Source organism: Canis lupus, chromosome 10 (assembly GCF_048164855.1).
Source record: "Canis lupus baileyi chromosome 10, mCanLup2.hap1, whole genome shotgun sequence".
Taxonomy (NCBI): domain Eukaryota; kingdom Metazoa; phylum Chordata; class Mammalia; order Carnivora; family Canidae; genus Canis; species Canis lupus.
The window spans coordinates 65,005,533-65,029,905 of NC_132847.1; the positions used below are offsets into that span (position 1 = coordinate 65,005,533).

Genomic DNA, 24,373 nt, shown 5'->3' on the forward strand with positions numbered 1-24,373 from the left:
TACAGCTAGGCAGATCTCAGTTTCAAACCTTGGTGGTCTGAGAAGAAGGAAAACCAGCACTCTCTCTACTCTGCTGTGCTGAGCAATGCCCACGATGTGGAAGTAAAAGGCGTGCATTCATGAAGATGGGAAGTGAAGTGGGGATGTAACTAGACATCCAGTGGAAGGGTAGTTATGGCATTTTCTTGTTGCTTTGAAACCCAAATTCACATGTCTTGGGAAGCAGATTTTGTTTGTTTGTTTTGTTGTACCAGTATACGAAGTATGAGTATCCTCAAGATCTTGTGTTTTGGCAGATATGAACCATTTCTTGGCTGCTTAGTATACATTTATTTTTTTATTTTATTTTATTTTTTAGTATACATTTAGATGTTGCTAGAATATTCCATGTGCATTCAGTTGTGTTGTCTCATAAGAACTCAATAAGATATTATGATCCTCCATCTCATAGATGTGGAAACTGAGGTTTCAAAGAATAAGGTATTTCACTGAGGTCATACACTGTGATTGGCAGAGCCAGTGTGTGTGAATCTAGAAGTCTATCAGTTAAGTATTCTTCTTCTTTTTTTTTTTTAATATTTTATTGGATTAGTCATGAGAAACACAGAGAGAGAGGCAGAGGCAGAGGCATAGACAGAGGGAGAAGCAGGCTCCGTGCAGAGCCTAGTGTGGGACTCGATCCCAGGACTCCAGGATCATGCCCTGAACCAAAGGCAGATGCTCAACTGCTGAGCCACCCAGGTGTACTTGTTAAGTATTCTAATCTTACTTCTCAGTTTGATGACATTGGAGTTGACTAAAAAAAAAAAAAAAAAAAAAGAACAAGAAGAAAAGAAAAAGATTGCAGTGAATTCTTTGACAAGCAAATTGTGCCAGGGGTTATTCTATTTGTCTTCTAGGAGAAACTGATTATCACCAACAGAAATAACACCAATATCCTATGGCTGATCAATGCTTTTTTAGTTTTTAAGTTTCCTTCTCATGCAAGGAACCTCATTCTTCATTCAGCAAATATTTATTGAATTGCTTCTCCATGCTCTATGCTTCTCTAGGCCCCAAGGATATGCCCGAAAAGGGAACTAAGTCCAGCTTGCCTCCTAGAGGGGGAAAAAGAGACAATAAATTATTTTCATTCTATTAGTTTATATAACAGCTATATTGGGACATAATTCACATATTTTAAAATTCACTCTTGGTTTTTAGTACATCATGATACTGTACAGCTGTTGTAACTGTCTGATTCCCAGGCAATTTCAAATGACTATATAATTTGTCAGGAGTGACAAATGTTCTGAAGACAAACAAATGGGGTGAGGTAGGGTAAGGGTGCTGCTGGTCTACCTGGAGTGGTTGGGACATGCCTGCCAGATACAGGGATATTTGAGCAGAAACCTGAATGAGGTAAGGGAATGAGACATGGACATTTGGGCAAAGAAGAGTCCAGGTAGAGGTAACAGTGCAAGACCTTGAGTCAGGACCATACCCCATGGTAATGGAAAAGTAGACAAGTCAATGGCTAAAGGCCAGAGGGCAGGAGAGAAGAGTTGTAAGGGACTGTGTGTCAAAGTACACAGCAGGTGCTCAATAAATGAGATGTGGTTATGATGGTTATTATCTCTGTTCTCATCGTAAAGCTGCCAGTCACCTTGCTTCCTGAGCACAGGAGCCGTGGCTCACCTTTGTATTCCCCTAGAGACAAGACCAATGCTTTGTGTTTAATGCAGAGTCATTAAGCATCTCCTTAGTGAAAAACTAGAATTTAATCTTTAAATTAATAATCTTTGTTACCAGAACAGGCAAGAATAAGTGCTGGGATGGACTGATAAATCATAAAGACAAGTTAATATTGAGCAATACTATTAAGTATTTCTACCAAAGAGGCATGGTTTTCTCTTAAGGCCTTCAAAGTTCCTATTTCCTTAAGAGGTGGGGTGAAGAGTTTTGTTTTGTTTTGTTTTTTCTTTCCCTAGCCCCTGGTTGAAGGCAGCTCTGTGATGGGGTTTCTTATAATTGGGCAAGGGGGTGTCTGGGTCAAAGTGACAGCCAACTTGCGCTGCTATTACAACACATTACATAAATAACTCTATATAATTGCTACCATCCATCAATTTGGGGAGATCAGTGGTGAGAGACGCTGCCAGTTTCTTGGAATGAAAACTAAAGCTGCAAATAGCCCATAAAGTCACACTCGCTAATCAATGCCAGTGTTTTTAAGGGAGGGTAAATTGGTCTAGTCACCAATTCAACCTTGAGAAGGATTCCCCTGTGTATCCTTCACATTGGTTTGCAAGACTTTGCCCAATCCTCAGAGTGTTTTGTTTCCTCCTCTCTCTCTACCTTCTTTTTTTTTTTTTTAAATCATAGTATTATTCTTAGCCCTGCCTTCCCCTATGTTGCAGCCTGAAGCCTTTGCTGAGCTGGCTAAGGACAGTTAGATTTCTAATGGGTTTAGTTTATTCTGACCACTATAGGCAGCTCAACAGATAGAGCATCCTGGCTTCTATGCAGATTTGGGGAGTTCTAAATGTCCAGCTTCTCTGTCTACCCAGGCCAAGTGAACCTGACTCTTTCACAATTCTTCATTTCATTCTGGGTTGTCAGAATACTAACCATGAGTTTCCAAAACAAACAAACAAACAAACAAACAAACAAACATTAGATTGCGGCATTCAAGAAGTGTGACCTTTGCAAATAGAAAGGATTCTTAATGATCACATCTTGCTCTGACCCCAATCAGTTTAATACCCTGGGTTGTAAGCAGCATGAGGCAGAGGCAACCTAACCCTGGGCCTAGGAAAATGTGTCTGGCACAAAGTGGCAGACTGACCTTATTGCATCGACATTGAAGTAATGAAATCACACTTTTGTTGATTGAAAATGAAATTGAACAGGCAGCGCAGCTAAAGCTCTTTCGAAGAGAGATAAATGGTCAGCAGCTTGCTTTGCAATGACCCGAGAAACAGAAAATTCCTAGAATGTAGGAACCTTGTTTAGTTCCCATGTGAATGGACCACAGCGTCTTCTCAGAGGTTTGCTGATGGTGGGTAGTGTATGTGCTCGACAGGTGTGTGTGACAGACAAAGCCAGAACTTTCCACCCCTAGCACAGAGTATGGTCTTCTTTGTCCATTAGAATTTGCCCCTTTTGTAGAAAATCCCCTTTCCATCAGAATGTCTCCTTAGGTAGGAGTCCCTACATGAGGGCAAGATGGGGAGCCTGTGAATCCCCTCTTGCTTCACCTTCCCTGCTCTGTGTAGGTCCTACAGTTTGTCCGAATGGATGCCTGGTGTCCTTCAGAATGTTAGACTCTATTACATTAGTCAGAAGTCCTTTTGTGGGTAATTGGTAGGAAATTAAAGGATTCAAGGGTGATTTGGTATTTCCAGAAATCTTTAGAAGTTCTTTGAGGAGGAAAAATAAGCAAGTCTTGCTAAAAACCCTCAAGCCAGGGGACATTGTTCTTTTTCATGGAAAATTGCTACTTAGAAACATACTATAAAATGTGTCATGCTTTCGAGTCAACAGACACTAAACATTTAAATTTTCTTGGGCCAAAGGAGAGCTTGCCAGTGATTGTTTTACCTTCTCTAGGTGCTGGCGTACGGGGCTGGTCCCATCATTAAGTCTCCCTTCCTGACTGGCAGCATTCAGTAGCCGCAGTAATGATGTCAGCAAGACTAGCTTTATTAGAATGGCACTTGATGCTTTCTGGAACTTTGTTTATTTGCATTATTCTTTGATCTTCATAACATGCCTGCAAGGATGGTTAAGGTGTGAACTATGGCAGTGAAGGAAGCTGAGGATGACAGGCTAGGTGGGAAGTGAATTCCTCAAGGTCTCATAGTTAAGGGTGTCTGAAGAAGAGAGGAGCAAGTCCTCTCAACTTTAATTTCTGTTCAGTGCTTTGTTAATTCTTGAGAACCATTCCCTGTATTTTTTGCTCCCAGGAGTCTACAGCAGCATTTGCCCAACCCAAACCTAAAAAACCAAACCAAACCCAAACTAATAGAAGAACAAACAATGTCTGACCTTGTGAGGCTCACTTGCTTTGGGGCCCCGTTCCCCGAAGCAGGGCCTCGCCCCATCTCCATCACTGCTCATCTCAAGCTTGTCCCATGCCACCACTTTCCATGATGCCCTCTTCTGTCCTTGGGGCTGCCGTCTACAAGGTCTGGCCGTTAGGGCCTCTTTCTTCTGCTCTGCTAGTTTGTCCTTGAAGACCTCACTTCTCTTCTGAGTTTCTTACTTTTGTTCCTTTCCCATCAACTGTCCTTGCTCTCCTTCAAGGCCTCTGTCTTTTGTCCAATGCCACTTTTGGGATCCTTGCTGTTCTTCTCTTCTTCCTCCATAGTCCATCTCCTCAGCTTTCCAGCATCTTCCTAAACATGCACCTGCTTTCTGATTCCCATCAGAGGAAGTCAAAACCTATGGAGAATGGCACTGGGGTCCCAGCCAGCCAATCTCACTACCCTGTGTTTAAACCATTTCCATGAGTGGGAACCCCAGCCACATTGTCCTGGTCACTGCCCTCATTATCTTATGTGCCCTTCCAGCACTGGGACTTGGCTGACAGTATTCCAAGTGTAGAAATCTAACAAATCAATTTACAAGGATTATCACAAGTGCCATTACCTCTAAGAAAACTTCCAGTCACAGCTTCTCCAGAAAGGAAGTCTTCCCCCACCATTTACAACTGAAGCTAAGACCTCTGTTGTTTGCAGTATTTAATATTCTTTTTTTTAAGATTTTATTTATTTATTTATGAGAGACACAGAGAAGGAGGCAGAGACATAGGCAGAGGGAAAAGCAGGATCCCTGTGGGGAGCCTGATGCAAGACTCGATCCCAGGACCCCAGGATCATGGCCTGAGTCAAAGGCAGATGTTCAACCACCGAACCAGCCAGGTGCCTGCAATATTTAATAATCTATCTGCCCTCATTAGGCTGTGAGTTCCCTGAAACTCAACACTGGCCCTTAGTCATCTCTGTGTCCCCTGCATCTGGTATAAAATAAACACTCAAAGGTTTTCATTCAGTTGAATTTGGCACTAGATGAATTATATTTTGATGGCTCAGTGATCTATACTGTCTCCTCCATAACAGGGTTATCAGAAATCTTGGAATATCCGTAGTTGGCTGGTTGATATTTATTTGCCAGGGGTAGCTAGGGAATCAATTTGAAAAATGGATACTGGAGGTACCAGCCCTTTATGGATTCTTGACTTTTGAAGGCCCTAAAACACTGGCTGGAGGAAAAGGGGGCTGATTTGAGGGAGCTTTAAGCAAGGGGGGGAATGGTATGTGTGTTTGGGAGCATACCAAATACACATACTGTTGGGGGCATTATTCTCAAAAAGCAATGAGGTGGGCCGGCCTTGTGTTTGGAAACTATCTTCCAGTTCTGTGTTGTTCCTTGGGCAACACCTTGGGCAAGCCCCTTGGCTCCTCTGAGTTTTGGGGTTAATTATGGCTCTTTCATAGATTTATTATGGGAGTGGTCCTTAAAATCTTGGACTGGGTCTTTAAGCCAAGGAAACACGTTGAAAATATTTGAGATGGAAAATGAGTTTGATAAGTTGGTAGTAGCAAGATCAGACACTTTTAAAGGCTATTTATCTAAGAAAAGTAAAAATATATGTTCACAAAAAGACTTGAAAATAAATGTTTTCGATGGCTTTATTCACGGTGGCACAGAACTGGACACAACTCAAATGTCCATCAGCAGGGGAATGGACAAACTATGGTATCTTCATACAATGTAATAGTACTCAGTAATAAAAAAAATAAGCTACTGATGTATGAAACAGCAAGGATTAATCTTAAAAACACATTGAGTGAAAGAAGCTGGACAAAAAGAGATACTGTCAGATTCCATTGATATGAGATTGAAGGTCATAAGTTGAATCTTTGGTAAAAGATATGGGATGATGGTTATCTATGGGGCCTAGAGATGTAGATTGACTGGTAAACATGAGGGAATATTCCAGGCTGCTGGTAATGTTCTAATTCTTAATTGATGTGTTTATTCTGTGAGTGTCTGTATTTATTAAGACTCCTCTAATTATACACTTAATAAGATCTGTGCAGTTCAATTTGTGTTTGTTAATTAAAAAAAAAAATCCTGAGGAAAGTTGTGTAGATTCATGTTAGGCCAGACTTGGAGGCCTGTGGCATGGGGTATTCATGGCCTTGATGGTCAGTGTGTGGCCCCAGAAGTAATTTCTCTGCAATCTAGTAATGTCAAGGGAAGTTTCTAAGAGGGGGAGATATTTGGGATGAGTTATAAAATATAGATAGGAATCTACCAGATGGACAGGGATTAGGATAAACCAGGGTTTTTTTGTTTTGTTTTTTTTTGTTTTTTTTTTTTTTTTCAGGAAGAGGGAAAGAAAGAACCAGGCTGTGGACCGAAAAGAGTTAGAAGAATCTGAACCTTGTTGGTGGGAGGATGTAGTAGGAGAGTGGGTCAGCACAGGAAGTGGAAGATAAGGCCACAAAGGCAGCTTCGGTGACCCAAGGGATGGCAGTCTCAGCTGCACAGTAAGGCAGGAGCACACAGGGCCAGATCTCCGAAGAGGAGTCTGCAGGCAGAAACTGGGGACAGTGGTCAGCATAAAGGGAATAGTTAAAACATTTGGGAATGGATTAGAAAAACACAAAACACAATATATGTAGTGTGAAGATGCATTGGGCTCATGCTCATCCCAAAAAGAATAAAGCAGTGACTTGACTGTCAGCTGGGCTAGTCTTTGGCCTCAACTCAGCAGCTGAGAATGGACATGAAGTTGGCTTTGGGTGCAGACTGATGGAAAGAGAGATCATTCTTGCTTCCACGAAATGTGCAGGGAGAGCATACATGGTAGCCTTTCTTTCTGAGCTGTGTGATATGGCTTTTGCACATCTCCCATGATGGAACCTCCTATACTGCATTATTCAGGCTGAATGGACTGAGATCATGTCTCAGCTCATGAGGAAAGAAGTCCCGGGAAAAGAATAACATCCTAAGATGACCATACTTTATGCTGCCTGGTCCCTCCTGATGCCTCTTACCTAACCTCTCCATGCTTCCATTTTTCATTTGTAAGAAGAGAATACTACTACCACAGGGTTGTTCTGAGAATTCAACGAGTTATATTTATTAAGAAGCCAGAATGGTTCTTGGCACAGGATGAATGCTATATAAATGGCTTTTCACATGTACATGTAAATTGTTAAATAAAAAGCAGAGTTCTCAATGAAAAGAGCTATAAAAAAGAACTTCCCAAGTGTTCTGGTGATTAGCTGGGGGAAGAAAATTTCCAAAGGAAGAACAAATTTAATTTTAAAATTAATTCATATTGTGGAATAATTTTAGGTTTATATGAAAGTTGCAAAGTACAGAGAGTTTCTCATTAAAATAATGGTTTTCAATCCATGGCCAGGACTAAGTGGGAACAAAATGCGAGACTAGGCTCAGGTTGGAGGTGGAGTGGGGAAGAAAAGGAAACCATACAGTAAGCAGTCATTGAATACCTAATACCTGTTAGACAAGCTGAGTTCATGTTGATGATTTCATTTGGGAGCCATTGGGAGCCTACTAGGTGGTCAGCACTGTGACAAGTGCTGAGGAGTCAATGATAAATTCCCTCATCCATCAAAGACTATGGAGCAGTTGCTGTGTTTCTGGAACTGTGCTAGGTATTAGGGCTGCCATGGTGAAACTCACTGTCTGTGTAGGTTGTTATTATAAGAAACAGAAAAGAGAGAGAGATGCAGGTCAAGTGCTAGGTGAGCTTCAAGGATGGAGGACCATGTCTAATTGGGAGGCTTCACAGACAAGGTAGTCTTTGGGAGATTGAGAAGGATAATTGGAAAGCCTCACCTCCCTCCAATAAGGACTTCTGGAAAAGATATGCAGCTTTTAAAAGGCTTGAGACCTTGTACCTGAACCTGAACTTTTGGTGATATTATGCTCTCAGGAGTAAAGGGATCAAATCAGTTTATTTCCTAACACCTGTGTTCCAGAAAGAAAGAGGTATGGGTTGGGTGGAAGGGAGGGAGAGAGGTAGGGTGCAGGGGTGATGAGAGAGAAGAGGGAGGGAGATGGCAGGAGAAAGAGAAGAGAGAAGGGAAATTAAGTTTTCTCTCCCCTTTAGGGAGAAGCAATGTCTGAAGGATTTCTAGAAGCCCAGTTCAGGCCTTAAGCATTTTGTAACTCAAATCATCTATGGCTGCTGATTTCCAAGTTCTTCCTGCAAGAATACAGGGACTTGTTCCTTAAAATGACCCAAAGAATGTCGCAATGTACTCAAATCAGAAACCACTTTATTTTTAGTTACTTTCTCCCCTTCCTCCTGTGAGTGACTTCTCATATCAGAGGAAGGCAGCACATAAACCCTGTGGCCATCTGACCTTGTGCCCCTGGAGAGTGGATGCCTATGGCCAGGAGATGGGTGGGCTTCTCTTTGTGGCGCTCTAGTCCCCTCCCTGCCTCTCACTGTTATCTGCTATTACTCATTTCTCAGATACTATGAACTCTCACAGGACAGAGAGAATGAGTAGCCTCTGCATCCCAGCCCATGCCTGACACAGGGCAGGTACTCGAATCCTCATAAAAACTTGACCAAAAGGACAGTGGAAGCTTCACATTCTGCCAGGATTGTGACATGAGCCTTGGATTGTGTTTCTTCTATAAATACTTTCGAGAGCACATGTTATTCCAAGACAAGCCCATCATGGACAACAAAGACTCATGGGCCTTCTGAGTCTCTGTAGTTTCCTGGGATTTCTCAGTACCTTACCAGTGCTTACTATATCTGGGACCACAAATTTCATCTTTAACCCATTTTCCTAAACTTGCTTTTATTTTTTGAAAAAAATATGGCACCACCTTCCTCTCAGACACTCAGATTTAGAAACTGAGAGATTCTCATCTTTTCTCAAGTGAATTGTTATTGACTCTATGAGTTCTCCTCCTTCAATATTTCTCCAAAATACCTAAGCCCTCATAATCTAGCTGAGAATAATCCCCATGCCCTTGTTGAGTGTCCTGACTCCAATCTTTCGGAGCAGTCCTGCTAATGTGAATGATAGACCATGTCTCACTCTTGATCCCTTGCCTTTCATTCAGGCCCAGGATTCAGAATCTGCATGCTTCCGAACACAACCCACAACTTCTTCATACTACTTTGCCCCATCGTTCCCATGCCCTAAACTACTTGTCTATTATAACAAACTTCTCTTTGTTTTTTTAAAAACACCAGGCTCTTTCTTATTCTGTGCTGGTTGAACCTTCTCAAAGCTCTGGGGAGGGGGAGTATGATTTGGCAAATCAACTCATTCTTTTGGTCCCACCACTGCTGCTACAATTGACATGGAAAAACCCCAAACCAGGTAAACTCACTGCCATTGAAATGAATCCCATTGAGGTCATTGTAGCATAAATCACACAAGCTCAATATAATCATAGTCAGAAATTTTTGCATCTCTACTCAACAAAAAGAAAAAGGGAAAGAAAAAAGAAAGGAAGAGAGAAAGAAAAGGAAAAAAAGAAAATCTTTTATATTTGCAGGAAAGTCATGTTTTAGCTTTTTGAAAATTGTACTTTTTAAATATATTTTATTTATTTATTTGAGAGAGAGAGAGAAAGCACTAGTGGGGGGGGGGAATGGAAGTAGACCCCTCGCTCAGCAGAGAGACAATGCAGGGCTCGATCCCAGGACCCCAGGATCACTACCTGATCCAAAGGCAGCTGTTCAATTGATTGAGCCACCCAGGAGCCCCTGAAAATTAAACTTTAACATGTTCTTGATGCACATGCTCCTGAAAGTGGGAATAAGTTTACATGTCAGATGTATCTGGTCCAGCCTTGCCTTGTGTCTGTCCTGTGGTAGACATTTTTCTGCTTGCCCATACCAAAGTTATCACTGTCCCGTATACTCTCATGTCCCTCTAAATATAATCTATATGATAACACAATTACTTAGCATTATGGGTATTTATATGTGGGCCCTGCCTCCATCCCTGTTCATAAGACTATGAGTCTTTTGAAGACAAGAACTGAGGTTTTTTTCATCATCTACCCCCTCAAGCTTCTGTAGACCCAAACAGCATTCAGATTTTAGGATGAATCATGGATTAATGGACGATGGATGAATGAACAAATAAGTGATTGGGTATGGCACTTGGAATGAAGATGATGAATAAAATTAGTTGACTTGGTGGAGAGATGAGTTTGTATGCAGATAAGCAACCCAAAGCGCAGCTGGATATATATATGTCTTAGTTCTAATTTCAAATCCACACATGCTTGCATTCTTTTGGCCTGGTGTCAAGAAAGCTATATGTCCCATTGTTGTGTAGCTTTGTGCTTTTCTTTTCATGGAGATGGGGCTGTTTGATTATTATTGTTTGAATAACTCCAATTAGTTCTATACATGGGATTTGGAAATATTGAACTATATTCTTTCAAAAGCAGTACATTATTATTTAAAATGCAGTGTAGGGGATCCCTGGGTGGCGCAGCAGTTGGTGCCTGCCTTTGGCCCAGGGCGCGATCCTGGAGACCCAGGATCGAATCCCATGTCGGGCTCCCGGTGCATGGAGCCTGCTTCTCCCTCTGCCTGTGTCTCTGCCTCTCTCTCTCTCTCTGTGTGTGTGTGACTATCATAAATAAATAAAAATTAAAAAAAAAATAAAAAAAAATAAAAAAAAATAAAAAAAATAAAATGCAGTGTAGGCCAAATATCATTGCTAACGTATCTCATGAGAAACCAAATGTGGCCAAGGTTTACTCACTTCATTTAAGTAAGAGTCACCATAAAATTTTATTTAATCCAGTGCTTTTTGGGTAGAATTTTAGTATATGTTGTAATGGGATTATCTTATCATATTAATTATTACCTGAATTCTCAGGAAAATTTCTCCATATTCCCAACTGAGGGTAGGGACTCCTCACTTTGATACCACAGTTTCTGGGTTTGTTTTTCCTCTCCCATTACTCTGACCTGGAGTCACTAGGTGGTAGGAACCATATTTCACTTAATGCTGATCCCTAGCTCCCAACACAGGGCCTGGTATTAGGTAGATATTAAGTGACAGTTGGTTGTATGAACAGGATGAGACCAAAGAGCATGGGCTCTGGGTCAAAACTCACTTTTGCTAATGATCATTTAAACAAGGATAGTATTGTGATGCCCATACAGGTAAAAAATAGACATGTGCTCAAAATTTCATTTCACTCATTAATCAGTGAGAGAACCAGGCAGGTGTTCAAATTGGGAGAATCCAAAGAAACTGGTACATGTCTAGGTAAGGAATATTAAAATGAACGTGCAAATAGAGGTAAAACCAGCTTCTTTCACAGTGAAGAGAAAAGCCAGTGGAACCTCTGTGGATAGGACATGATTTACATATCTATAAACAAGAATTATTTCACATTGCTATCATTCATCTACAATTTCCAAAAGTTGTAAAATAGCTCCCATAAAATCAGAGTCAGATCACCTGAAAGGTGTCTTCTAGACAATACTGAGTTTCCCAGTAAAGCATGCTGTTCAAACCTCACCTATGCTAATAGGTCCCGAGGGAAGGGTGTTGTGGTCAGAGATGAGAGCATTCGCGAACACCTGGACACTGGAAGCCTTGTGCTTCTGTATTGGGAGGGAAGTCCCTAGAAAGAAGAGTGCAGGTAGGCAGTAGCCAGATACAATACAACTGGAAGGTCAAGGTAAAGAGTATAGATTAATCTAAAACTTTAAAAATTGTACAACCATAGCAAAAATAAAAAAAAATTTTCAAGCATTCTGCCCTATTTGTACATCTCTATTTATTTATAAAATAGGCACATGTGTTATCGTATATGACTACTTCTACAAGCACAAGTTCCGTCACTTATTGGCTGTACAACCACAGGCGAGTTACTGCGCATAGCTGTGCCTCAGTTTCCCTGTCTCTAAAATATGACGATGGCCCAGGGCGGCCGTGATGAGGGTGTAGAGTAAATACAATGGGGCTCTGCAGAGTGAGTGCTCGGTAAATGTTAGCCTGAAGTAGAAAATACTCAAAAATAGAAATGAAAACGAATGAGATAGAACAGAAGGTGCCAACATCTGTCTTTCTGTATTCAGTGGATAGGCTTGAACACCCACAGCTTGTGTACCTCATTCCAGAGGTTACACATAGGAGGCTTGTTCAGGTCTGGGGGGTGTGGAGGTGGGGGATGCGGGAGCGAGAAGGATCAGAGGCAGGGAGGCCAGAGAAGGGGCAGTATTGTAGCACAGCAGGGAGACAACATGGGCCCGGGCTCGGGCACCCACAGGGAGAAATGAGGATGACTCATTGAGGACAGCAGTGGAGGACCTTGTCCTATAACCTTTGAACATGGACTTGGTAGGGATGCCGGAATGAAGATAGGGAGGTGATTCTTGATGGGGGACGTAGATGGTGCCTAGAATAAGCTTTGGGGTTGGGAAAAATAGAGGGTACAGGAAAAGGCCAGAGCCGGACGTTTGTGGGGCAGTGGGCTCATCCCCCATTGTCACCATTGCTTTGGAAGATACTAGCAGCTCATGCTGCCTCAACCTTGCAATTGTATTTATGAGGCTGTAATAGGATAAAAGGGAGCTGATTTTGCTATCCCAAAATATGTTTGATATAAATATTATTTGAGCTAAAGGCAATTAAAACCCAGCAGATTCAGGGAAAGCTCTTTCCCTTCCCATTGACTGCCTAAATTCACGTTGGAAAGGGAGCGTGTGTCAGGAAGAGAGTCATTACCTCTTTCACTATGAAATTTACCTGCATGACAGGGCGACTGTGTTTTCCAAACATCTCTCCCTTCTTGTGAATGGCCTTCCTCCCCTTTGACTCCAGCCCCAGTACCCCTTTCTTGCCTTAGGATATTCTATAAGCCTCAGTTACTTGGTTGCTCTTTGGGGTCTCATGTCTTTATGGGGCTTTTGTATGGATGAAATTTGTTTGTGTCTTGTTAATCTGTCTTATGTCAATTTGATTATTGGACCAGCCCGAAGAATCTAGAAGGGTATAAGGAGAAAATGTTCTGCCCCTTTAGGGCCATGGTGTTAACTGAGATTTCTAGGCCTGCTATTCTGCACAGTTGCAGTGCTCGTTACTTTGCAGACAATAGTTTCTTCATTTAGTCTTCCTAGTAAATCTTTAAGGGTTATTACTGTCATGCCCCTCCTGCAGATGAGAGGACAGAGGCTAAGTGGCTTGTGCTGAAATGACAAGCTTGTACAAGCAACTCAGTACAACCCCAAAGAGTCTGTGCTTTTTCTTCTGTACCCCACCATCTCCTGCTAAAGTTTAGAATATGGTGCACCCTCTTTATGTCCTGGTTATCCCAGCTCTCAGTGTCCTTTCAGGGAAGAGCTTCCCCTGCCTCAGACCTTAGGAAACCTGTGTCTAAGGAACAGGACACCTCAGCACTTGCTTGCCGGGCAGTCCCTCCTGTGAATCTCCACCCACACTCTGGAACCAGAGAGGAGAGGGGAGAAGCCCAGGTGATGAAAGGAAGCCTCTTGTGGCCCCAGAGATCCATCAAATACCCCTAAAAAGGCCTGGCTTATACAGGCTGTGGTGGAAAGAGTCAAGGTGGCAGGCTGGTAGAAACTAATCTTTTAAGAAGATTCAAGCCCCAAAGGACCAGGTGAGACTCTCCAGGGATCTCAGGCCATTGCAAAGGAGGTGGGACATAGACTCCTGGGAACACTCACCAGAAAAAGCCTGTGTGTGCGTTTGAGGTCCTGCCTTCCACTCCCGGCCCATTAATTGTACAATCTTCCTGCTTCCAAAAAACTGGAGAAAATCTACCTGGAAAGGGATGAGTCCTAGATGAAGGTAGGGCGCAAATTTAAAATAAGCTTGACCATTTTAAACTGTATCAGATGGTGCCACAAGGAATGAGGGGAATCTCTGGGACCTACTTTAAGTAAGGTCAAAATGATTTCTAAAGTGAGTGGCTCACCTTTCTATGACCTTAGCAGGTTGCAGGGCAATTTCCCACCCATCTTTGGTAAATGAATATTTAACATATGGAAAGCCTGTGTAAATTGTGCTTCTAAAAGGCTTAAATTCTTCCTTATCAGAAGGCTTCTGTTTGAGCTTCCTTGTAAAAGGCACTCAAGGTTTGTTGAATGAATGAATGAATGACAAAGCAAGTCTTTTTTTTTTTTTCCGCCTTTAGTACCAAAGGTCAGTTTAAGCCCAGCCCTTGACTGAATCATCACAAACTCCTGGAATCACTCATAAACATGTAGTCTTAACTATAGATTATACATTTGTCGGAACCAGATCAGAGGTAGCTCTGTGGAAAGTATTTCACGTAAGCATGGCAGGTGCAGTTAGGCTCATGCCTGTACATTAAGTTATATTCTGGATCATGATTGTGGGGATGGCTCCAGGGATCACTCCATTCACTAGATTGTACAAAACTTAAAACTCTTTCATGAACTTGTCTCACTTACATGGGAGAGATCAGCCTCTCTGCAGCCTTTCTGGTAAAGGCGTGAGGATTCAGACACAGCAATGCCGAGGTTCAGAGATGTTTCAAAGGCTCACCAGCCTTTGTCGTTGGACCAGAACGCAGATCGGTGGCCCCTACACCACAGCGGGAGCAGCTTCTTTTTAAAGGGGATATTGTTCTTTCTGTTCTCTAAAGAGGCAGCTCAAGCTCATTTGAGGTTACAGAGAAATCAGCTTCCCAATTTAGGGGAAATGGGAGCGGAGCAGGTCTTATATGAAATGCAAATCAATATTTGGATTTTTCGGAGGGTTCTCCTCCTCCACCTCCAGGCTAGGCATGTGGCATTCCAGCAAGTTCAAAATGTTTTATATTCAGATTAGTTCATTTGAAACAGCACAGAAAAAAGAGAGAGAAAAGCAACTAAATCCAAGTGTTGCAAACTCCTTTAGCAAATAATTGTGAAATAGCATTGAGTTTGCCAGTTCCTGTTTTCATTTTCCATAAATCTATTCTGGTATCATTTTATTCCCTTGAAGTAGATGTAGCAAGTTCTCCGTGATACCGAATAAGACAAGAGGATAACAAAAACCCCTGCTACTTATTAAATAACAATAAAACTCTGACTCTTTGTTAAACTTAGAAAAATCACCTTCTCAGAGAAAATGCAACATGTTTTATGAAAGCTACAAAACTGCTTGAAAACGTCTCCAAGCCTATGCTGACACATCCGTAGTGAGTAAGAATGATAAACTGGAGCCACTCAGGTGCCACCAGGTCCCAGTGACTCAGGGTCTGTGCAGCACTTCCGGGGGGGTTGAGGCAGTGGAGTGGGGTGGGTCCCTCCTGTGAGAACCTGCATCAGTGACTTTGCTTCTCTGAGCCCCACGGCCTTGCTCGTGAGGGGAGATGATGATGATCCTGGTCTCAGGAGGGACAAGAAATCCCGAGGGTGGAGGAGGCGCCTCAACCTAGTAGGAGTCGCCTCTACCCAGTAGGAGTCAGAAAATGGCCGCGGTCGGTCATCCTTGTAAGGGTGGAGGAGAGAAGGGGTGAAGAAAAAAGAAATCAAAGCTTTGCTCTCGGGAGGCATGGAGCAGGGGAGTTTGAACAAACAGGAGGGAAATCCTATCAGAAGCAGATTGCTATGTAAGCAAAATACCCTGCTATCTAAGTGAGGCTTTCGGGATAAAAATCTGACACCCAAATTCTTTCCGTGTGCTACTAATAGCACTGCTGAGCGGAACAAATGGAAGGCATTTACCTTTCACCAGCTCTCCCCTGTGCTGGCTGTTGATGGGGCAGTCAGTTCAGGCGTCAGAACCGGCTGCAGGCAGCCCGGGCCGGAGGGATCCAATTTGTAGTCTCTTCCTGGCCTGTTGCTTCCCTAATGCCGGCCCACCTTGTCAGGCCTTGCTCCTCCTTCAGTCCCTTTCTAAGTGGAAAGGCATCTGGCAATGGCCTGTCTGGGTGGAGACGTGCTGCCATCCGTCTGCCAGGCTCTTCCTCATCATGCTGGTTTTTTGCGCTATCAGAATTAAAAGGGGGTCAAAATGGCACTCTGGGGTCCTGTGGTCATGTGCCCTCATTCCTCTTGCTGGCCTAGTAGGAGCTCCAAAAGCCCACTGGAGCAATGAGTGTAGGTCAGGCAAGCATTTGATGTCAAGAAAAGACAGTGTGGACTAGAACATCGTGTCTCAGCAGATTGCCTCTCCTGCAGAGCTCTGAGCAGTCCCAGAAAAAGAGTCTCAGCTGGCCAGGATCACAAAATGAGAATCATGCAATATTTTATCTTCCTCTCAAAGGCGGATCCCGTGGCTATGCTCGCTCATGGCACCCCCGGTATCACACTCATCTCCCTATTCCCTTGTAATTCCTGGTTCTGTGTTCTGGTCAGGTCACTCCCCTAGCCCCCCCCACCGAGCACCATTAGCTGCTTGAGGGAGGGCCTGCGTATCTTGATTCCCTGTGATATCCGCGGGCTAACATGGCATCTGGCAGGAGTTGGTGCTCAGCATACATTCCTAGGATGAATGCCCTGAAATGAGTGCTGTATTCTGCCTTACAAGATTTTTATCCCAGGACTTTGGGTCCTCAATAACCTTTGTAAAGACCCCATTAAGCTCTTTCTGGAGGACCATAAAAGCTTGTATCATAAAAGGTTGGGCTTTGGCTTCATCCACTTGTGGAGACACAGCATGTGTAGTAGGCCTGGAAGGTCCGTAGAAATCTAGTCCCTTTGCATTACCTGATGATCGCATGGACACCTGGAAAGGGCAAGCACTTGCATATGTGCAAGGAGGTGGCAGATTGACATGGAAGCTTTAACAGCTTGTCTGGTTGACAAGGGCTTCCCACCCCTTGGGAGGCAGTGTGGCATAGTGCTTAAGAGTACAAACTCTAGGAATCAGGCTGTCGATTTCAAATCTTGGCTTTGCTGCTTGTTAGCTGAGCGATTGTGGGCAAAGCCTGTGCCTCAGCTTTCTTGTCTGCAAAATGGGGGCTGCACACTCGTCCCTACCTCCTAAAAATACCCTGAAGAATTAAGTGAGTTAATATCTCTAAAGCACTTAGCACTTTTAGAAGCAGTACCTGGCACCTTAGAAGCCCTATTAAATGTTTATTAAAATTATTATTATGTTCTAGAATAATCCCAGTTCAATAGCCACTTCTGGGCTCTGCTCTGTGCCAGGAGCAGCATGTGGATGGGAGATTCCAGATGAACAAGTCATGGCTTTGGCTCCCAAGCTGCTTGCAAAATCATTTTAATGGGGACATCATGAAGGAACGATGGAGCTGACCCAGCCTTGGGCTTGAAGAGGAGAAGGCCAAGGACAGACATCACAATCTGTAGCTCTCCACATTATACAGATGGGAAGGTAAAGGGCCCATGTGAGAAATACCTGTGACGTATTTTCTAAGGATGGAAGTAGTAATACTTCCCATTCCCTTGCTTTTCTAGAACCTTACCACTTTCCTATCAAGATATAGACTCTAATTTCCCTCTTCTTGAATCTTGGGCAGGGCACCGAACTTGCTCAGAAAGAACGGAATGCTGCAGAAGCGAGGCTGAGTGACTTCTGAGGCCAGGTCATGAACGGTCCGGGCTGGAGAGGGAGATGGGCTTCTGTCTTTGGAGCTGGGACATTTGCTTTTGGAGTCCTTAGCCGACGTTGAAGAGACGTGCGGCTACCATGCTGTGGGGAAGCCCAGGCCACAGGGACAGGACACGTGCAGGCTCTCTGGCTGATAACACCAGCTGAGGTCCTTGCCGACAGCCAGACATGTGAGTGAAGATGCTTCCAGATGATTCCGGTTCCTCGCTGCTGAGTCACTCCCAGCCTTTGAATTTTCCCATTTCAGTCTTCAGACATTGGGGAACAGAGTCAAGCCTGTCCTTTCTCCAAATCCCCAACCCACAAAATCTGTGAGTATACTAACACGGTTATTTTAAGCCACTAAGTGTTGGAGTGATTTGTTCTGCAGCAACAATAAGCAGAGCCCCGCCCTCAGACCTTCTGCTAGGACTTGTCTTTTTAAGACTCCGAGCAATAGACAATTCTTTCTCCAGAGGTCTTAGAGTAAGAAAGCATGCTTATAACACAGTTAAGATTTGTTTCTTCATGAGTCTAGAGAATTCCCCATGATCAAAGATGTTACAGCTGGAAATGTTTCTAGAGCTATCATGCTTGCTGGCATCTGGCTGTGGCAGCTCCCAAGGGAATCACCCCCAGAACCCCCAGCAGAGAGGGCCTGAAGAGGACCTTCCTCCTCGCAGCTCTTCTGAGCGGGCACAGATTGCAATGGCCCGGACAGATGGAGGTGCCAACCTAACACTGAAGCAATGGTAGAGTCACCCAGGGGGATGGAATTCTTGAAGGAAGAGAAGAACTCTCCATTTGGATGGCAAGATGGTTCCCACATTTTCTCGATCAACTGTTACTCATATTACTGTCTACTGTTTGCCCAGAACTCTATTGCTGATGGCTATTCTTTTGTTCAGTCCTCATGATCAGGGTGGGAAGTAGTTTGACAGCCTCATCACAGAATTCTAGAAACTGAGGCTAGAAGACCAACCAACCCAGGAGCACATGTATCCAGTCAATGTTGAGGACTAAAACCCATGCCTTCTGATTCCACATTGAGGTTTCTTGTTATTGTGCTCTGAAGAGAATCCCTGTTTTGGAGGGGAAAAAAAAAAAGTGATGTCTGTTCCAAGATCATCAAGAGAGTGCTTGTGAAAGGTGTGATGGTTTTTTCTATGTGGCTTTTCAGGCCATTCCCACATGCTGGAATTTGGCACTGCATCTATACCAGGAAGTCCATTTTCTGCTCTGGTCGGTGGCTTTTGTGCAGTTCTTCACAGGAATGAGATAAAATCAGTGATTATTTGCCACTACCTGTGGTGTAAATATTCCAACCATGGCTGTCTTTGAGCCACCAAACAGATCATTGGCCATGGAGTCAAGAAGGGAGGTGCACATTCTGCTCTTGTGGGCCGGTTACTAGCCAGCTCCAGCAATGGATGAAGCCAGTGCTATTACAGGGTTTCTGTAATGCTTTGTTTTCCCCAAAGAAATCAAATGCCCTCAGAATTTTCAGATAATCAAATGGTGCTGCCATTCCCCAAGCCAGAAGGGTGGGCCTACTTCTGAACACCACTTCTTTTTTTTTTTTTCTTTTAAGTTTTTATTTATTTATGATAGTTACACACACACACAGAGAGAGAGAGAGAGAGAGAGGCAGAGACACAGGCGGAGGGAGAAGCAGGCTCCATGCAGGGAGCCCGACATGGGACTCGATCCCGGGTTTCCAGGATCGCGCCCTGGGCCAAAGGCAGGCGCTAAACCGCTGCGCCACCCAGGGATCCCATGAACACCACTTTTATAAAGGGGTACCAGTCATCAGCTTCCAGGAACTGCTTGCAGTTTTCACCAGTAACCCAACCCCAATGGCACAGGCACCAAATACTGAGGCCTCGGTGTGGCAGGATCATCCTGCTTGTGTTGGGATTAGGGTGGAGGACAGTATTGCAGGGCTGGGGAGTAGCAGGAGACAAGCCCTTGAAACTTCAACCTTGCTCCGTAAGTCGGTCATGGCAGGCCTGAAGCTCGAGTGGTCCCCTTGGCTCCCACCCTTTGGGACTGTGAATAAAACCTTGAAGGGAACAAGGGGTCCCCAGTGTGTGACTCTCTTAAGGGCTGAGAACGAGCAGCCTTTCTTCTCTTACTGCCCATCCCCCCAAAGCCTCCATCCCCCTCTTCCCTAGACGCGTGGTAGCAGCATTATCTTTCAACTCCTGTGGAAGAGCAGATGCAGAGAGGTGGGGACCTCGGGGGTGGGAGGGATCCAGTCTGGTTGGAAATAGAGATCGGAGGGGTATTGGTGCACAGCGAGCAGGTGAGGTCCCCACTGCAAGGGCAGACAGCTGCCTTCTCCCACCTCTGGGAACCAGCTGCTGGCCCAAAGCAGGTAGAGGCGATTAGAAGGAATGGGACGCCCTCCTACCTTTCAACCTCCACCTACTTCCAAAGACAACACCGACCTCCCACAATCCCTGCAACACCTGGACAGCCCCACTTTCCCTGAATCTATCATCCTTCACTCTGCCCTGCCCTTGTAACTGCTGCTTACATTTGAGACCCTGCTGAGTTTCACCTCCCAGAAGATCTTTTCCAGCCATGCCTCTCACCTCAGCATACACTACCCGCCCTCCTTCAGCAGGATGCAGTCTGGAATGGAAATGCAGCCCCTGATCCCAGCCCCCGAGCTCCCATGGCTGGTTCAGGCCTTCACCAGCTCTACCTCATTTCCTCATCTGCAGAACTAGGGGGTGGAGAGGCGCTTCACTTACTGCAGAGTTCTAGGGAGGTCTGTGCCACCAGTGTGCCTCCTATGTAGTGCCAAGCAACCAGCTCAGCCTCTCCATTCTGTTCGAAATAGAAATGCCTCAGGTCAAAGCAATTTATTTGCAGGCACTTACAATGCAGTCTTGCCCACAGTGGCTCCAATTCCATGCTGACATTTTCGATAGAGCTGGTCTAATGGAGAAAAATGACTTTATTCCCTAAGCAAGACAGACGTTCATAGGGATTGGGGTGGGTGGGTGGGGGAGAGGTTTTATTTACATGTCACATTACTCTAATTCTGAGAAATTTCAGCATCCTTTTGGCTTTGCTTTCCATTTCTACCCATCCCATTAATAAAGATTAATGGAAAGGGCTAGAACCTATTGAGAGAAATCAAAATGACAATTTTCAAGTCCTGTTGCCTAGACACACAGCGCGCCCAATTTGGGCATCTCATAAAATCCCATCCAGTTAAAACTGTGGTTATTAGGCAATTAATACTTAGTTTTGGTTCTGCTTACTCTCTGGAAATGCTGTTTTCCAAAAGCATAAATGTGACAGGAAATTTCTTCATTCCGTTTATCCCTAAGTAGTTTAAATATTATTTCATAACTGCAAATAGGCTTCTCCCTTCTTGTGCAGCCAGGCTGCAGCTGTCCTCCTTATCTGGGATGTGGGTATGACAACGTGTTTATTCCGAGGATGACAGAGGGGAGCAAATGAGACCACGGGTAGGAGAAGTGTTTCCAGGTTCTTAAGCTCAAAGGCAAGGAGGCAAATGGCCCCTCACAGTCCTGCATGGGCTTTCAGCTCTAGGAGCTGGTGTCCATTTGTCCTTTTGTTCTCTGGAGAGAATGGGGGTGACAGACAGGATTGTGGGGTGGAACTAGGTCCTGGGATACAGACCCCATTAGCACAGTTCAAGAATGGGAGATAGAAATACTTTCACAAGACCAGGGTTTCTCCATGTTCTTTATTTCTCCCTGCCTTTCACAACTCGTTCTCACACAGGCCCCATTACTCTAGGCTCAAGGAGTGATATTTCTGTGAGGCCAGTTCTTCAATCTCCAAATTTGAGGAATTTGCAAATAGTCATCTCATGTGGCCCCTGCCTCAGTTTCCTCATGAACTCTTCCATCCCACAGGTCTTTTTTTTTTTTTTTTAAGATCTTATTTATTTATTCATGAAACACACAGAGAGAGAGAGAGAGAGAGAGAGAGAGGCAGAGACACATGCAGAGGGAGAAGCAGGCTCCATGCAGGGAGCCTGATGCAGGACTCAATCCCAGGTCTCCAGGATCATGCCCTGGGCTGAAGGCTGCGCTAAACCGCTGAGCCACCCAAGCTGCCCATCCCACAGGTCTTTATGTTTATGAAGAGCAGACCTTTGGGTCCTTTCCTGTACTGGGGAATTCTGAATGCCATTGTTGTCCTATTTATACTTCTCCTCAAATGTAAATGTTCTTCTGGGAAAAGGATTCCTCATTTGTAAGAGATGGCTTTGTAAGAGATTTAAGACATCAGGGGCTAGGGGGGTGGATTTTCAGTAGAGGCTTCTAGATTTCCCTATTTCCAGCCTCAGCCTGATGAAGTCCTGGCTGATTGATCTGTTGAGGAGAAACAAATTCATGCTCATTTATATCTCCTCCCTGGAACGGAGCTATCTTGGTCTTATTCCATCACTTCTGCTGCCAAATGAAGTATAGTCCTTCATGTGTTTCTTACCTGTACTAGAAAACCAGCACCACCGAAGGAACTCTGACCAAGGAAACCTTTCATTTAGAAGAACATGACCACTAAGTTATTATGGATCATTCTGCATGTGCCCATCATTTTTAAGTTCTCTCAGTCTCCTGGTGAGCCAGGCAAGTCTGCGCTCGTTTTTTAGAAGCCAAAGCACAAGGAGAAGCCTTGTCTTGCCTGAGGATACACAGATAGCTTACTACCATAGTCCAAGCCAACTCACCTGGATTCTTGCTCCTTAGGATTTCCCTAAGGCCTTGGGTTGTGTTCCTAGGAAGCAAGGTCCTAGATGACAGATGTCAAATTGAAATGGAGAAGGATGAGATCAAGGAGATCTCAACAAGAAACAGTGTAAAAAGTGCTCAAGGGAGGGAATGTAATGCATCAAGCATAGCACCATTGGGCATGGCTGTGGGCAAGTCAACCCTTGACAGACTGGTCAGAGGGTGGTCTTCTATATGGACCCAGCCTTTGTATTGTGTACATACTAGATGATCTTAGGGCATCCAGTGCCTTGCCAGAAATCAAGAGCTTTGGACTTCTCAGAAACTCATTTGGGATCCTAGAGGGCCAAGGGATTATAGTCACTGAGATTTCCAGTCAGGGAATGTGGTTGCCTTGGAAGTCCAAAGATTTACCATGGCTTTTATTTCCCTGACCAGCCTTTGCAGACATTGTGGTCATGATCTGACTGCTGAGCACTTTAGAATCTATCATCAAGAGCCACAACAGACCTACAAGAATCCATACCTACACCTGAAACTCATGTAAGTCACCTATCCTCAAATAAATAAAATAAAATAAAATAAAATAAAATAAAATAAAATAAAATAAAAAGAATTTATCCCTATGATCTCAAGAGGAGTAATAATGACAGATACCAAAAGAACAAGTTGCTAAGTAGAGCAAAAATAGAGCTAACAGAGTCCACCCAGTTTTCTACTCATTCTTCTTGCATTTACATAAGAGCACACAGCTGGATGAAGTGGTGTTGATACAGCACCTACGGCATCCAGTGTGTTTACATACATACTAGTGTGTTCAATGCCATCTTGCTATTAACAATTGTTATTTTCTCTGTTTGAGACTCTGAGAAGTTGGTGTTGGGCCCAAGGACGGCGGTGGTGGATGTTCTGAATCCAAAGCTGATGCGTGTGCCATCACATTGGTGGTCATTCATGGCATTTGATGCAAGTCAAGAGAATCCACCAATATAATTTTGGGATGCTTTGGTAGAGAAAGGCAGAGCCCTGAGGTACACCATCCTGACCTTGGTTTAATCATGGCAGTTTTGATCTTAATTTATTTTAAACACTAGATTTTATATGCAATTTCATCTGACCTAAAGGTTCTGGACATTTAAGAAGTCCTAAAATTCATGATTCTTCATCTTTTGACCCAACATTTCCAAATGAATAGGCCCAAGGACCTTAGATAGATTATTTTTCATATCCACTTGATCCTTGAGTGCTTGGAGCTTTGGGTTAACTCTCATAGATGCCTCTATGGTAACATGAATGAGCCTGTCATTTGTGGCAAACCAACCTGGGGCAGTGAGACTGGGTTTGTGTCCCAGTTGTACCACAGAATCTTTTTGTGACCTTGGGCAAGTCACTTCTCTCTGACCTCAGTTTCCTTATCTGTAAAATGAGGACGTTGGACTAGATCAGCTTCTAGGCCTGACATTGTGGAAAAGGTTGAGGGAGGAATGGTGACTGTTGCAATTTTCCAAAATAGAGCACCCATGCTTTCTGGCTGGAGGCCTGGCAGTAAGGTTGCCAGATTTAGCAAGTAGAGATATAGGACATCCAGTTAAATTAAACTTTCAGATATACAACAAATACTTTCTTAGTATAAGTATATCCCATATTCCAGACATGATTATATTAAAAAATTATTGTATACTTGAAATTCAAAAGTATCTGAATTTCCTACATTTTTGGCAACCCTATATTGTCCTCTCCATCCCTTTAATAAATAATTGAAAAAAAAAAAAAGCAAATGAACAAACAAGAAACTTGTTTGTTAATTTTTGGTCTTGTTATCTTGATAAAACCTTGCTATCTGATCTTTCATCTGTGACATCACAGGACTCAAAATATTAAATGCAGAAGTTAAAAATAATATTTCTAGTTTTTCTTTTAACATTTATCTACTCTGTTGTGCTTAAGAAACACAATTCTGCATTCGTATATTACATTTTGTGATTGCCTGGAGAAATGTTTTTTTGTTTGTTTTCCCCTGTATCTAGTGATCTAATAACTGACGCTTGACTTGAACAAGCCTACCTTCTCCTTGTCTCAAACATGTTCTTTTGGCCA

General features: G+C 43.6%; 2 long non-coding RNA genes across 3 annotated transcripts in view; one reads left to right on the forward strand and one right to left on the reverse strand.

The window, feature by feature from the left end:
- The window catches only part of LOC140641828 (uncharacterized), a 223,548-nt gene that overhangs the window by 193,704 nt on the left and 5,471 nt on the right, over positions 1–24,373 (forward strand). The window contains exons 9-11 of the long non-coding RNA XR_012038423.1: positions 17,107–17,339; positions 17,485–18,704; positions 22,715–22,819. This is a non-coding gene — a long non-coding RNA (uncharacterized lncRNA). The remainder of the gene's footprint in view (positions 1–17,106; positions 17,340–17,484; positions 18,705–22,714; positions 22,820–24,373) is intronic.
- On the reverse strand, positions 1,010–15,873 carry LOC140641827 (uncharacterized). Of its 2 annotated transcripts, XR_012038422.1 has the most exons (4): positions 15,725–15,873; positions 13,715–13,811; positions 11,545–11,649; positions 1,010–1,097 (listed from the first exon to the last, which is right to left on the reverse strand). It is a non-coding gene; the product is annotated as an uncharacterized lncRNA (long non-coding RNA). The 2 variants fall into 2 exon arrangements; XR_012038421.1 differs by lacking the exon at positions 11,545–11,649 and having other exon boundaries at positions 15,725–15,865.